This window comes from Octopus sinensis, linkage group LG2 (assembly GCF_006345805.1).
Source record: "Octopus sinensis linkage group LG2, ASM634580v1, whole genome shotgun sequence".
NCBI lineage: Eukaryota > Metazoa > Mollusca > Cephalopoda > Octopoda > Octopodidae > Octopus > Octopus sinensis.
This window is the reverse complement of record NC_042998.1, coordinates 125,697,489-125,713,652: the sequence shown is the minus strand read 5'-3', so window position 1 is coordinate 125,713,652 and position 16,164 is coordinate 125,697,489. Positions and strand designations below refer to the sequence as shown.

At 39.3% G+C, this 16,164-nt stretch overlaps 1 protein-coding gene across 2 annotated transcripts in view; it reads right to left on the bottom strand.

Annotated features, from left to right (window-relative positions):
• Window positions 1–16,164, bottom strand: part of LOC115228997 (cilia- and flagella-associated protein 206-like) — a 119,434-nt gene that overhangs the window by 86,574 nt on the left and 16,696 nt on the right. Inside the window, exon 1 of one of the 2 annotated variants that reach the window (XM_036499188.1) lies at window positions 10,142–10,248. The exons of the other annotated variant lie outside the window; for it this stretch is intronic. The gene's annotated coding sequence lies outside the window, so the exon portion shown is untranslated. Of the gene's footprint in view, window positions 1–10,141; window positions 10,249–16,164 lie in introns of those variants that run through there. 2 annotated transcript variants of the gene reach the window in all.

The window sequence follows — 16,164 nt, the reverse complement described above, 5'->3', positions numbered from 1 at the left end:
GAGTGATGAAAATTTGAAATATCACTGAAAAAAAAATTCAAAACATATATTCATAGTTTCTTTGAGCAGCTCAATATATGAGCAAAATTTCTCATAATGTCTTTATTTTGAGGATTGCATGCTTCAGACCTAGAACTATGAATAACATTTCCAACCTGTGTCTTTCCATGCTTCCCACAATTTTTGTATGTGGCAGATACTCAGGGGCAATAAACACTGAAAATGTACAGAGAACAACTTCCACCACATTCCAGGGAGAAAAACTACAAGTAGTTGATAGCTTCCATTACCTCCAAGTGACCAAGTCAGTAGCGGGGGAGGGTGCGCTGAAAGTGTAGCTGCTAGAATAAGAATAGCCTGGGCAAAGTTCAGAGAGCTCTTACCTCTGCTGTTGACAAAGGGCCTCCCACTTAGAGTAAAAGGTAGACTGTATGACGCATGTGTACAAACAGTCATGCTACATGGCAGTGAAACATGGGCCGTGACTGCTGAGGACATGTGTAAGCTCGCAAAGAATGAAGCCAGTATGATCCGATGGATGTGTAATGTCAGTGTGCATACTCGACAGAGTGTAAGTATCCTGAGAGAAAAGTTGGACCTAAGAAGCATCAGATGTGGTGTGCAAGAGAGACTGCACTGGTATGGTCATGTGGCAAGAATGAATGAGGATAGCTGTGTGAAAAAGCGCCACACCCTAACGGTTGAGGGAACCTGCGGAAGAGGTAGACCCAGGAAGACCTGGGATGAAGTGGTGAAGCACGACCTTTGAACATTAGGCCTCAGTGAGGCAATGACTAGTGACCGAGGCTTTTGGAAATATGCTGTGCTTGAGAAGACCCGGCAAGCCAAATGAGATCATGCTGGGCAAAATGTTTAGCAGTATTTTTCCCGTTGCTATGTTCTGAATTCAAATTCTGCCAACATTAACTTTGCATTTCATCCTTTTGAGGTTGATAAATTAAGTACCAGTGAATCACTGGGGTCAAAGTAACTGGCTAGTCACCTCCCACCAAATTTCAGGTTTTGAGTCTTAAGTAGACAGGATTATTATTATTATTATTCAGTAGTGTTATTTTTATCATGTGCTTTCACTGCACTACCGAGTGCAGCTCTGTGTACCTTGGGTATGCACAGCAGTTTGTTGTGGTGCTCTTATTTTCATTGTATTGAAAGTGTTTTATGTAGGATGTGTGCATTGCATACTAGTGCTATTCTCTGTATGCTATATAAACTTGTAAGTCCTGGAGTTTTTGTTATGTATTTGTCTGAATGATTTTTTATCATACCTAATGCACCTACCATAATAGGAATTGTTTCTGTTTTTAGGCTCCACATTCAAGTTACCTCTATTTCCAAATATTTGTATTTTGAAGATTCTCTGTTTCTTTTAGAGAAACATCATCATCATCATCGTTTAACGTTCACTTTCCATGCTAGCATGGGTTGGACGATTCGATTGAGGACTAGCGAACCAGATGGCTGCACCAGGCTCCAATCTGATTTGGCAGAGTTTCTACAGCTGGATAGCCTTCCTAACGCCAGCACTCCGAGAGTGTAGTGGGTGCTTTTACATGCCACTGGCACGAGGGCCTGTCTGGCAGTACTAGCAACAGCCACACTCGAAATGGTTTTTTTTTTTACATGCCACCTGCACAGGAGTCAGTCCAGCAGCACTGGCAACGACCTCGTTCGAATGTTTTGTTCAAGTGTCAGTAAGGTGACGCTGGTAACGATCACGCTCAAATAGTGCTTTTTATGTGCCCACTGGCATGGAAGCCAGACAGCTGCTCTGGCAATGATCCCGCTCGGATGGAGCTAATTTATTGTTGTTATTATTATTATTATTATTATTATTATTATCATTATTATTATTATTATTATTATTATTATCATTATTATTATTATTATCATTATATAACTGTTCAATATTTGGTAGACCGAGGCAAATTCCTACTGCATCATCTGCTACACCTCTGTATTCCTTGGGTGCGTGCAGCATTGTATGTTCTTTTCTGCTGTTGGGAGTGTGTGAACTCTTCCCAGTACTGTATTTTGTTAGTTTTTTTCTCCTTGAGGTGTGGTGCTGTTTTTGTTGTGCTACTGCTTGTATCGCGTGTTGAGTGTGCAATGCTTTGGCTTTCTAGCTTGTCGGTGGGAGTTTATTTCATTGAGTAAATGTTGTGTAGAGTGTGTCATGTATTTGTGGGTTGTTTTGTTTAGATTTTATTACTGGGTTGATAGTGTCTTGCATAGGATGTGGGCTGTTCCTAGCAGGGTTATTTCTTGGACAGTGTGTAGTGTTGAGGATCCAGGCATAGCTTCTATATTTTTGTTCATATGATTTTTTTATCATGCCCAATGCTCCAATTATAATTGGTTTTGTTTTTACCTTCATGCCTCACATTCTGAATACTTCAATTTCAAGGTCTTTGTACTTCAACAATTTCTCCACTCCTTTTTAGACAATATTTTGATCAGAAGCAGGCGGTGAGCTGGCAAAAATGTTAATACACTGGGCGAAATGCTTAGTGGTATTTTGTCTGTCTTTACATTCTGAGTTGACTTTGCCTTTCATCCTCTCGAGGTCAATAAATTAAGTACCAGTTATGCAATGAGGTCAATCTAATCAACTGGCCACCTCCCAAATATTTCGGGCCTTGTGCCTAGAGTAGAAAAGAATATTTTGATCAGAAGGGACTGCAACGTCTATCAGTAAGCAAGTGTTTTTCCCCAATCCTTGACTATTATGTGTGGGCAATTAGCATTTATTTCTTTGCTGGTTTGAACCAGAATATCCCAGATGATTGAGGCCTGATCATTGTTTTGAACCTTGCTTGGCACATGTTTATATCACCTGCTGTCAGTTTTGATTTTGTTATGTTGGCATATTGTCCAGTGGATATAACTGCTTACTTTGTCGTGCCTGTATACATATTCAGACTTGGCAAGGATTGGACAGCTTGAGATGATGTGGTCAACTGTCTCATTGTGCTGGTTGCACATTCTGCATTTGGTGTTGAGGCCTGTTTTCATTATTTTGTTTTTTTAATTGCTTGTAGTCAGGCATTGGTCTTGTGCAACAAGAATCAGTCCTTCCATTTTGGCTTTTAATCCAGAGCTTTTGAGACACTGTTGGCTTTTACTTAGGCTCACTTACTCTCTGTCGAGCCTTGCAGGGTAATGGCCATGAAGTGATATTTCTCTCCATTTCTTCTTCAGTATCTTTTGTAATTCAGTTTTCGTGTTGTTTTTTGTTTCTCTGACCATTTCTGCAATGTTGTCATCTGAGGTAGTGTCAGTGTAGTTTGTCTGTGTTTTGTATTTTGTCACCTCCTTGTGTATAGAGAAAAGCGTTTTCTTTTTCTCATATTGCTTTACTACATGCAGTAGTCTTCCACTCTTTGTTTCTAAGTACTTTGCTAGTCCAACTGTTGTTATTTTATAGTAGTTTTCTATCTGTGTCAGGCTACAGCCTTCTTCTGAGTGGAGTAGATATATTCTGTCTATGTCTGTTTTGGGATGGTAACTTTGGAATTATGTTAGTAGTTTTCTGGTATTTCTATCTAGGTTTCTCAATTCACTGATCTTCCAGCTTATTATGTTAAAGCTGTAATTTATGACTGGTATGTCTAGCATGTTTATCCCTATGACCTTATTTTTAGCATTAAGTTCAGTATTTAATATTAGTATAACTCTTCTGTAATACTCTCTCCTAATTTTCTCTTTCATTTCTCTGTGTTGTATTTTAGCTGTTTCTTCTACTCCTAGATATTTGCATGGGCAGCTGTGGTCTAATTCTCCAATTTCTGTGTCTATGTCAAGTGCAGTGTTTTCAGTGCTGAATAATTTGCCTCTTCTCAGTGTGACTCTGGCACATTTGTCCAACCCTATGCTTATTTCCGATGTCATTGCTGAAACTCTGAACAATTTTGATGAGGTTTCTCTGTTCTATGGTGTTTTTAGCATAAAGTTTTAGGTCACCCATGTACAGGAGATGGTTTATTTTTTGTCCGTAGCACCTATAACCCATAGTGGTTTCATTTAACAAGTTTGTTGAGGTCAGAGAAAGGCAGAAAATCAGGGGTAGCAGTGAGTCTCCCTGGAAAATCCCTCTTCTTATGTGTATAGGGTAGATTTTAATAACTTGTGAGTCATTTCTTAATGTTATACAGGTCTTCCAGTTTACCATTGAATGTTTAATATATTTTAGTAGTGGTGGGACTACCTTATTTGTGTGGAGGGATTCCAGTATCCATGAGTGTGGAACACTGTCAAATGCTTTCTGGTAATCAACCCCAGTCATGTTTAGGTTTATCTTTCTCCTCTAACAGCCTTCTATAATTGCTTGGTTTATACAGCAACATCTGCTTGGTGATACGAGTGAATGGTCACCTTTCGGAACCGTTTGACATCTCGCGTTCGGTCTGCCAAGGATGCCCTCTCTCCTCCCTCTTGTACATATTGACTCTCGAGCCATTACTGCACAAGTTGGAGGCTTTAAGGGGTATCCCGCGTGATCTAGGAGGCGGAAACAGCGTGTCTGCCTATGCTGACGACGTCACCGTGATGGTGTCGAGCCACAGGCACATTGGTCTGATTGGCGAGACACTAAACGAGTACGAAGCGGTGACAGGGGCAAAGATTAATGCGGAAAAGTCTGTGGGCTTGCAACTGGGCACCTGGAGAGGCAAGCCCATGCCGTCCAACAGCGTTGTAGGGCGCTGGACAGACGGACCCGTTAAACTGCTTGGGGTCTGGTTCGGTCCGGACCTCCAGGTGGATAAAAACTGGGAAGAAGTGACGAGCAGGGTGGCACGTCTCACCCAGAAATGGGCCGAGAGGAAGCTGTCCCTGAAAGGTCAAGCGGAGGTGGCGAATGCATACATTGCATCCATCATCTATTACCGCTTGACCGTCGTCTCTTGTCCCAACCGCTGGTTGGCCAAGCTGGTATGCCTGCTCTTCGACTTTTTGTGGAAGGGACAGGTGCCACTGGTTAGGCGATCCATCTGCTGTCAACGACCGCTGAATGGAGGCCTTGGCATGCCGTGGTTACTGATGCGCAGACATGCGCTCAGGCTGTGACATCTCAAGCGTTTCCTAGACGGTGATCAGGTGTGGTCGTCTTTTGTCAGATGCGATTTTCTGCAGCTCGTCTCTTTGACAGAGCTGCAGACCTGGATTAAATATAGACCGAGAAAGGGCGCTTCACACCTCGAGTGCCGTCAAGCTCTCTCCGCCCTCCACCGGGCGGGCAATGCGATCGGTTTTAGTTCCACTCTACCGTTCTATAGAGGGTTAGTGGAGGAAAAATGCGACGACGTTCTCGGGGAAACTCTAGGCGTTGATGATAACGAACTGAACGGTCTGTTTGGAAGGACTTTCGGGCCGGGGCCAATGGATAATTTCCAGAGGTCCTTCGCCTGGCATTGCTACCGAGGGGCTCTGCCTGTTCGGGATAAACTCTACCGGCACGGAAGTGCCGTCAGCCGGGCCTACCCAAGGTGTTGCCAGGACGACGAAACCGTTCTGCATGCACTCGTCCAGTGCCCGAGTATTGCTGAACTATGGGTTTATGTCGAACAGCTACTGTCGCGTATAGGACGGATCTGGCTATCAGCCAAATCCATAGTGAAGATTGCCCCACCGACCTCCTTTAACAAGGAGGACGAAGCTGTTTTCCTGTGCCTAGTGGCTGTGGCAAAAGAGATTGTATGGTGGACCCGTTTGAAAGGGCTAAAATCAGACACTTTCCACTTTGGTCAAGGCCTCATCAACTTTTTCAAGTTTCACTTGAAAAGGAAGATGAGGTTAGAGAGGAGAGTGCTGTCCGATAGCAAGTTTTCTGAAAGGTGGGTGAATTGTGCAAGAATGGCCAGTATAAATGGACCAATTCTCAGGTTTCGCCTGTGATTGAAAAAGGTTTTATAAAAGGAGAAAGGGGCTCTCTACCCACCTTTTTGACCAGGCTCCTGTTGGCTTTTATGGGTTTTTTTCCACCAGGAACCTTTCAAAGCGCCTCCCCCTATTGGGAGTTTTTTTCATTGTTATAATCTTTCGTTGTTAAACAGTTTTTACTCAGATTTTTTCAAAAACGGACAAAACCCTTTGTAACCTTTCATCCTGTTTTTGTCCCTTTATGTTTACTAATCATGTGTCAGCCCTTGTGGCCAATAAAAAGAATAAATTATCATTATTATTATTATCTTTATTACCTCTGCCTTAGCAAAGGCTGAGGTATTGTTTTCAGTTGTGTTTGTTTGTTTGTTTATCCATGGACAAAATGTTTCAAGAACAACTGGATGGATTCAGATGAAACTTTCAGGGATGTTTGGCCTCATGGTTGGCACAAACTGATTAGATTTGGGGAGACGAGGAATCTGGATTATTTTTCCTGTTCTTTTACTTAATTTTTGAGAGCGGTCAGGCTCATTTTTAGTATTCTCATTTGTGAGAGCAGTTGAATTTATTTCAGATATTCTCATTTTAAAAATCATCTCTGGCTAATCATGGAGAGAACATTGGCGTTGCCTTGGCAGAGGTTTGCGCTCTCTGAGTGCTCTTGTTGTTAAAGATTTTTGGAACTCCTGAAGTCTTGCATGCATAGCAGGCTTGTTACCTGCAGTTTATGGTACCATGCAATCTGTTCTTTTCAATTATCCAATACTTTCTGATTATTCTGGCTGTGTCAAAGAGGCAAACCTTTTGTAACAGCTCTAGTGGGTACACTATTCCAATTCCCTTTATATTATTATTATTATCATTATCATTATTATAATTATTATTTCTATTTCATTTCTCAGAGCTCTCGATTTCACTTGCTCTGGTTAATACTGTAAAGAGTGGACAACAATCTGTTGTCAAGGATCTCGCATAGTCTCTTTCTACTTAACAACAAAGTACCAATCTCAAAATCCTCATTAGCCCCAATAGAGCAGTTTTATGAGCATGTTCTACCTCATGTCAATCCCAATGTCTCCAACAAATTTCTCAAATCTGGTTGTTAATACACTCAGTGCCACAATAACTATTATTATTATTGAGTGAAAGAGCAGTGCATGCCATCAAAATGGCACTGTGGTACAAATATACATAACCCAATATATCTATCTAATAAGGATATACTAGGTACATGCATCACAACCATATGTGCTTGATATGGTGATCTTATATTAAGATAAACAGCGCATGACCTTGCAGGTGGGGTCTGGTTAGAATTTTCTTCAGGTCAAGTAGTCTATCTCACCCAAAAGGTCACTGAAAAAGGTTTGTTTAAGGATGATGAACAAAACACTCAAGTTTCCAGAGGTGAATTATTCAAACTACAAAGAATTCCTCTCAATACATGGCTATGATGCTTCCCCACTACTCCTGCTCAGGATCAGATGCACATATTGCCAGCTATTAAAGGACATGCTCAACTGGATAAGGTTAAGCAACTGACATGCAAATCTGTGGTATTGAGCAAAATATTTGCTGTAGCCCATCTTTTATACCAAGACAAAACATGTACATAATTACACTTCTAATCAGTTACGATCAGAAGCCATGAAGCCACTTTCTGGTACTGCATCAGGGCGTTTTATTATCATTATAATTATTTTTATTAAGGCAGCGGGCTGGGTAAAATGCATTTCGTCCGTCTTTACGTTCTGAGTTCAAATTCCGCTGGGTCGACTTTGTCTTTCATCCTTTTGGGGTTGATAAAACAATACCAGTAAATCGACTGGTTCCATCCCTCCCCCCACTACCCTCCGCCCCTGAAATTGCTGGCCTTGTGCCAAAATTATGAAACCATGCTGAATAGTTAAACTCACTAGACAAAATGCTTAGAGGTATTTCGTCTGTCATCACGTGCTGAGTTCAAATTCCCTCGAGATCGGCTTGGCCATTCATCCTTTAGGGATCGATAAGATATATACCAGTTAAGGACTGAGGACGATGCAGTCGATTTACCTGCTCCCCAGGAATCTCTGGCCTTGCTAATTATTCTGCCAACCTGCCGCCTTAAGTATTTGTGAAATATATTAGAACCGTTTACAACAAACTAAGGTAATAAGAGTTATGTACCTTGGCTTGGGTACAGCGTAAAGCACTCTCAACACAATACGTAGATGTAAATTTTGTAAACATGTTATTGAAAACTCAAGACCTCTTGAATTCACATCAGTTAGATGCATATAGTACGTTGGTTTATAGGTATATGTATGAGTCAGGGTATGCATAAAACTTAATGTTTATATAAATACATATAAATATTTATTTATCTTAACATATATTCCAATGAACTACGTGCCTAAGTATGCTCTCTCTCTTTCACCACCTCTCCCCCTACCTCTCTCTCTCTATGTATGTATGTATGTATGTGTGTGTATATATATATATATATATATATAATCACTGTATATATAGATATATAATTATATACACACAAGAACATGGTGGGGCCTGCATGGGATTTGAATGCTTTTTCTCTTTTTTTATTCTCTGCTGCCAACCTGTGTGCTGGCTCAGAGAGTTAGCTGGAATATTTGGGTACTGGCTTAAGGACTTCCCAAGTCTATTACCTGAAACAGATGTCACAAGGTTGCACTTAACAAACTAACATTCAATCAACCCATCACCCTGGACTGATACTTAATTTATCAGCCTTGGAAGGATGGAAGTGAAGTTGGCCAAGGCAAGACTTGAACAAAGAATACAGAGAGCTAGATCATATGTTACAAGGTGCTCTATCTGACACTCAATGACCCTGCCAATCTGATGTCATATGTATATATGCATATAGGTTAAAATAAACAATTACAAAGAATACAGACACTGGCACATCTTCAAACAATTACAGAGATTGTAGTACATCTTCAAATTTATCTTTTATTTTTTTCAATTAATTATGCAATATAATAGGTTAATATGACCAACACATGTTTCTGCATAGAGAATGTGTAGTTGTGATCCTAGGTACTTCCTACTACTTGGGTGTTTTTGCCTGAACCTAGACTATAACTGAGTGCTCATATGGCACCTAGCTGGATAATTCATCCCTATATACTCATTGTATGTGAGTGTATGTATATGTATATAAATATATGTATATATATCAATATATATATTAAATTAGAGATAAAACCACTATTAGTTTGGATTTACTCCCTAATATTATTATTATATATAAATATATATATATATATATTGGCCTGCTCGCTTAGCCAGCGGGGTGGCGTCATTTGAAGGCTAAAACAATGCAAAGCGCATTGTGACCAGCGATGTGTAACAGCATCTGATAGCCTGGGTGATCACGGTGATATATATATATATATATATATATACATACACATGCATGAGTCATCTAAGAGTCCAAAAGTCAGGGAAAAGTTGCACTTGTATATCTGCCAACAGAGTAGGTATATTATCCGAAATGTACAGTATTATATATTCATCACAGCTGATCTTATCAATCGGTTTTGCACTGGGAATACAATGGAGTGTAAGGTAACAATCTGATTGCTCTCTTCCATAATGGCTAACTCTGATGAGCACAAGGTTATATAATCAGATTGTTACCTTGTGCAAAACTGATTAGTAAGATCAGTCATGATGGATATATAATACTGTATATTTTGGATAATATATATATATATATAATTTATTATTATTATTATTATTATTATTATTATTCAGGTCACTGCTTGGAATCAAACTCGGAATCTTGGATTAGTAGTAAACACTATGCCATATGCCCGTGGGCATATAGCATAGTGGTTAAGAGTACAGGCTACTAATCCCAAGATTCTGAATTCCATTCCAAGTAGTGACCTGAATAATAACAACAACAACAACTACAGCAGCAACATCGAAAAATACCTTAGGAATGAGAACCCAGGTTCGAAATTTCCCCAAGACACCTGATGAAGGCTGGAGGGTATATCAGCCGAAACATTGTGTTAACAACAAACAAGATGAGGACAAATATCCATCAAATGTAAATAATGTACATAATTCCTCATCTCCTAAGTATAGAACTGTACAAAAATATGGTAATTATATTCTGTTGAAGAAGGCTGGTGAGATTTGTTTTAATGAAACAATTAATATTTTATCAAAAATTTTCAGTGGAAGAAGTTCCCTGTTCAATACTCACTGGCAGTGTTTAAATTTGGTTAAAAAAGATGATGATTTCATCACCTATGCTGGAGTGGTTAACAGAGAGTGTGAGAAATTCAAATTGAATGAGTTGACCACTGACATGTTCAAGTGTTTAATTTTTGTTGAAGATTTTACTGTAAACAAAGATGCAGATATATGTTCCTAGATATTAACAAAATTAGAATAGGACCAAAAGTTAACTTTACAAGCAGTAGCAGAAGAATGTCAGAGGGTTATTAATCTAAAACATGATTGAAATAAAAGTGAAGAGAAAGCTTGTTCTCAGATTCAAGTGTGTTGTCCAGTAACAAAAAGAAACAAGAGAAAAGAATGTCAAAACTGAATCCATGTTATGGGTGTGGTGGTCTACATTTTAAAAATAACTGTTCATTAAAAAATATAAAATGCTTCAAGTGTGGTAAAATAGGCCATAAAAAGTTACATTGTAGGACAGAACCTAAAAACGTTCAACAGAAAAAATCTTATAAATGGATTATCAGTGGCAAAAAATACAAACGAGCCTTAAAGAAAATTTGTGTCTGTTAATAACACAAACATAAAGATACAATTGGATATGGGCAGTGATATCTCAATAATTAACACAAATACATGGAAAAGATCAGGAGACCTAAATTAAGTGAAACTTCAAAACTTCCCCATGGTGTTTCAGGAAAAAAATTATATTGTAAGGTCAAATCGATAAGTAACAACACATTTCATGAAAAAACCTTAAAAGCTAAAGTTTTTGTGTTAAATAATACCACAAACTTATTCAGTACTGACTGGATGGAATTATTTAACTTATGGGACCTTCCCATAAACTTTTTCTGTAAAAAGGTGAATGGTTTTTCCTTCAGTACAAATAAGTCGTCAGACAAATTGAAAAAAATTTTTTTAATATTTTTCCTAAAGTTCTGTCTTATAAATTAAGTCTGTGTACCAAAACAAAGGTGTGATTTCAAATACAAGAAAATGCCATACCGACGTTTAAACTGTACCGTTTGCAGCATTAGAACAGATAAACTTAGAGTCAGAGAGACTAGGAATACTCTGAATCCGCATCACCAACTGTGATCATTAAGAAAAAGAAGATCCAAGCCAGCATGGAAGGCAGACATTAAATGGTGATGATGATGATGATGATGATGATGATGATGATGAAGATGATGATGATGATGATGATGATGCTGTTTGATGATGATGCTGATGATGATGTGTGCTGATTTTTACATTGGAATTGAACCCTAAGCATAAGAGATATTAAAACTCTGAGTGGAGTTCATTCTCAAAAAGGAAGAAGATAAAGGAGACTGATTCTAAAAAGGGGAGATGTTGAACAAGGATTTCAACCACCCTCCAAGTGACTAAAGGTGCACTGTCTCATTGTTATAAAACAAAGAACTGTGAGTGACAGCAGTTCAAATTGGTAGCAGTTCACTGTGAAGTATGATTAAAAGCACTGAGTCTTGTGTAATAGTAATAGTAATGCATCATATATATACTTTCTTTCCCAACTGCTTTGTAAATTTCATATCTAACATACAAGGATAAAAAAGGAACCAAATTAGCAGTGTGGGAAGGAGTTCTGAAGGTGTAGTTGCTAGGATAAGAACAGGCTGGGTGAAGTTTTGAGAGCTTCTACCCTTGTTGGTGACTAAGGGCCTATCCCTCAGAGTGAAAGACAAATTGTATGATGCCTGTGCACATACAGCTATGTTACATGGCAGTGAAACATGGGCTTTGACTACAGAGGACTTGCAAAAGCTAGAAAGAAATGAAGCCAGCATGTTCCACTGGAATGATAAAGTGTGCCTGTATGACAGAGTGTAAATGATTTAAGAGGAAAATTGGGTATAAGAGGCATCAGATGTGTGCATGAGAGAAGACTGTGCTGGTTTGGTCAAGTAATGCATATGGATGAGGACAGCTGCATAAAAAGTGCTGGGCTCTAATTGTAGAGGGAACCTGTGGAAGGGGTAGACCCAGAAAGACGTGGGATGAAGTGGTGAGAAAGGATCTTTGGATGCTGAGCTTTACTGAGGAAATGTCAAGGGACCAGGAGATGTGGTGGTTTGTTGTATTTGATAAGACATGTCAAGCTAAGTAAAATCGCTGTCTTCCACACATACAGGCTTGTCCTTTGCAGGCGCTGGTGCCACCTAAAAAAGCACCCATGCTGGTGCTGCATTAACACACTCATACCAGTGGCACATAAAAAGCACCCAGCACACTTTAAGTGGTTGTCATTAGGAAGGGCATCCAGTCGTAGAAATCATACCACAACAGACAGTCAGAGTCAGGACAGGTCCCTGCTAGCCAGCTCCATGTCAAGCCATCCAATGCCAGCATGGAAAGTGGACATTAAAAGAGGATGATGATGATGACGACGATGACAATTAGATGGCTGTATTCTCTTTGCTTACACTCAAGAAGACATGCAATATTTGTTCTGCCCTAGGCCTGATGATATGTCTTAAAAAGACTGTTATATCAACCTTTATATATCTTATATCAACCTGCACCAGGAGGGCTATACTTGAAACCAGATATCTGTGTGTATGGTCAGAAGCTTCAAGTTGTAGGCAGGTTTGTGTACCTTGGCAGCACCCTTATTATACCATGCACATCTTGCTAAGAATCAGCAAAGCCAGTGGTGCTTTCAGAAAGTTGGAAATTTGCCTGTCATTTCAACATGGTATCTTTGCTGATACTAAAGTGAAGATTTATATTATGTCTGTGTTTACCTCCCTGTTGTATACTTGTGAGATGTGGGTAACATGTTGAAAGCATCATATCTTGGGCCTGTGTCGGAAAATGTAGGTGTGTAATGTTGGAAATCTTTGAAAGAAGCCACTGAGTCAATCATTTTACATCACTGACTCTGATGGGTGGGTCACTTGGTGAAAATGGAGGGCTGCAGGACTCCAAAGCATCTCCTGTATGGTAAGATGAGGAATGGAAAACATCTACCTCAAAAATTTCAGCTGAAGAAAGCTAACATCTTGGAAAAGGACTGGGAAGAAACTATAACTTATAGTGCAAGACGGAGGAAAGCAAGATATGATAGCTTGAGGAAATCCTGAAGAGAGATGCGAGAAAGAGTGTAGATATGATATTTACAGGAAATGTGGGCGACCAGAGTAAGCTAACATGTAACTGAATGTGAGAGAGTCTACTTCAGCAGAGCAACACAGAAAAGTCACAAAAGAAGCTACATACAAAGAGTTGACTTGCATTGCACCATATACAGCATGCCATGAATGCAACAAGGTTTGCCTATCAGCTGGGGGTGGGAATACGAAAGCGCATGCTGATCAACAACTGGGGGCAATGACATATGTAACATCTGTGCCAAACAGAGTAGGTCATTTACTGAAAAGTCATGGCCATGCTGTTCCCACATGAGACTGATTCCGAAATGCTTCCAGTGATGACTACACTCAGCAATGAGGAAATAGCCATCGTGTATATATGTATATGTGTGTGTACACATGTGTGCATGTGCATATATATATATAGGCACAGGCATGGCTGTGTGGTAAGAAGCTTGTTTCCCAACTACATGGTTCCAGGTTCAGTCCCACTGTGTGGCACCTTGGGCAAATCTCTTCTATATCCTTGGGCCAATCAAAACCTCGTGAGTGGATTTGGTAGATGGAAACTAAAAGAATTCCATTGTATCATCATCAATGTTGTTTGATGTCTGCTTTCCATGCTGACATGGGTTGGAAGTTTGACTGAGAACTGGCAAGGCGGGAGGCTGCCCTAAGCGCCAATCTGATTTGGCAAGGTTTCTACAGCTGGATATCCTTCCTAACGTCAACCACTTTGAGAGTTTACTGGGTGCTTTTTAGCTCCAGCAAAAGAGCCAGTCAGGTGGTACAGGCATCAACCACGCTTGAATGGTGTCTTTTATGTGCCACTAGTACAGGTGCCAGTCAGGCGGTACTGGCATTGGCCACATTTGAATGGTGTCTTTTACATGCCACCGGCACAGGTGCCAGTTAGGCAGCACTGGCATCAGCCATAACTACGATTTCACTTGGTTCAACAAGTCTTCACAAGCATGGAATATTGCCAGATGATTGAAGGGTGCTTCTAAATGGGCCAGTTATGCAACACTGGCATCCGCCACAGCTACAATCTAACTTGGCTTGCCAGGTCTTCTCAAGCACAACATATTTCTAAAGGCCTTGGTTGCTTTTCATTGGCTCTGTGAGGTCCAATGTTCAAAGGTTGTGCTTCACCACCTCATCCTATGTCTTCCTGAGTCTACTTCTTCTACAGGTTCCCTCCACTGTTAGGTTGTAACTCTTCTTCACACAGCTGTTCTCATCCATATGCAACACATAACTATATTCTTATACTAGCTGCTACACTCTCAGAGCATCCACCCCAGCTACTGACTTGGTCACCTAAGTAACAGAAGCTATCAACTACTTCTAGTTTTTCCCTTTGGCATGTGATGGAATCTGTTTTCTGCACATCTTTGGTGTTTATCGCACCTGCGCATCCGCCACACACAAAAACTATCTTCTCAGTTAAACTTCCTTTGATATTGCTGCACCTCTTATGTCTCCATAGCATACACTGGGTACATCTTATGGAGTTTCTACCTAAGCCTTTTCTACAGATCAAGCAGGGCCATCTACCTGAAGGGATTTGTGTGCATGTCTTTGTGTCTGTTTGCCCCTGCCATCGCTTGACAACCATTGTTGGTGTGTTTGTGTCCTTGGTTTGGCAAAAGAGACCAATAGAATAAGTACTAGGCTTAGAAAAAATAAGTCTTGAGGTCAATTCGTTTGACTGAAACCTTTCAAGGCGATACCCCTGCATGGCTGCAGTCAAATGACTGAAACAAGCAAAAGATTAAGATTTATCTCCCATCATAGCTGGGCAATTTTCACAATAGAATACCTTGGCAAACTCTCAAAATAGCACACCCACATAAGTTGGATTTTGATGGGGATTTTACCAATTTTCTTTTTTTCACCACATCCTTGCAAATTTTATGAAAAAGACATGTTTGAAAAATTATGATTCACTTCTCCCAACTTTCAGATTGATTTTGTCCTATTTTTATTTTTTATTTTTGCATTACACACTTAAAGACAATGGGAGACACCTTTTCAGATAAAAAAGCAAAGTTTTGAAAATACACAATTTTTCCAAGCCCCCTTCCCCCACTCAGTACTGCTTTTGACCAATATTTTGTTCATTACGCACTTAAAAACGCTGAGAGAAGTCTTGTTAGTTAAAAAATAAAAATACTTTTGGAAATCAGCGATCATCATTACAAATTCCACTTCCTATATTTTCAAACAGAAAATTAAACAATTAAAAAATAGTGAAATTTTTTATAATTTTTTTGTTAACTCTGCCCCACCCCCATTTCAGTTGTTTATCAAATTTTTAAAATAATTATCTTAAAATATAGACAGTCTGAATCTGTAATTTGTTTCTGTTCATAATTTCCCAATAATTTTCAGATAAAAAGGTGTGTGATGAAGAGAGATTTATTATTATCATTATATTATATTATATTATCATTATATGATAATAATAAGTGGATGTAAACACATGAACAAAATAAGAATAAACAAAAACAACAACAACAAAAACAAATTACATGAACGTATATAAACAGAAGATACAAATATTACAGGCATCCCCCCACACACACACACACTAAATAAACATAGACGCACATAGAGATATAAGCATGCGCAAATGAAGACATACAATAGAAATACAAAATGGCTGACGGTTAGTACGGAGAGACACAAATAAGAAAGAAGAAAACAAAGGACCACTGATGCGGTCACAGGAGTGTGACGAAAGAACTCTGGCCGAAATAAGATTAAGATTAATGTAAAAAATAAATAACACTGAAGCAAAATAACACCAAATATATAGTGCATGTGTTTTTATTGGCTAAACTGGCAAAATGACCATTCCGAAATATAACAATATCTGTTTCAACACACGACTTCACATAAAAAATCTTGCACAACAAAT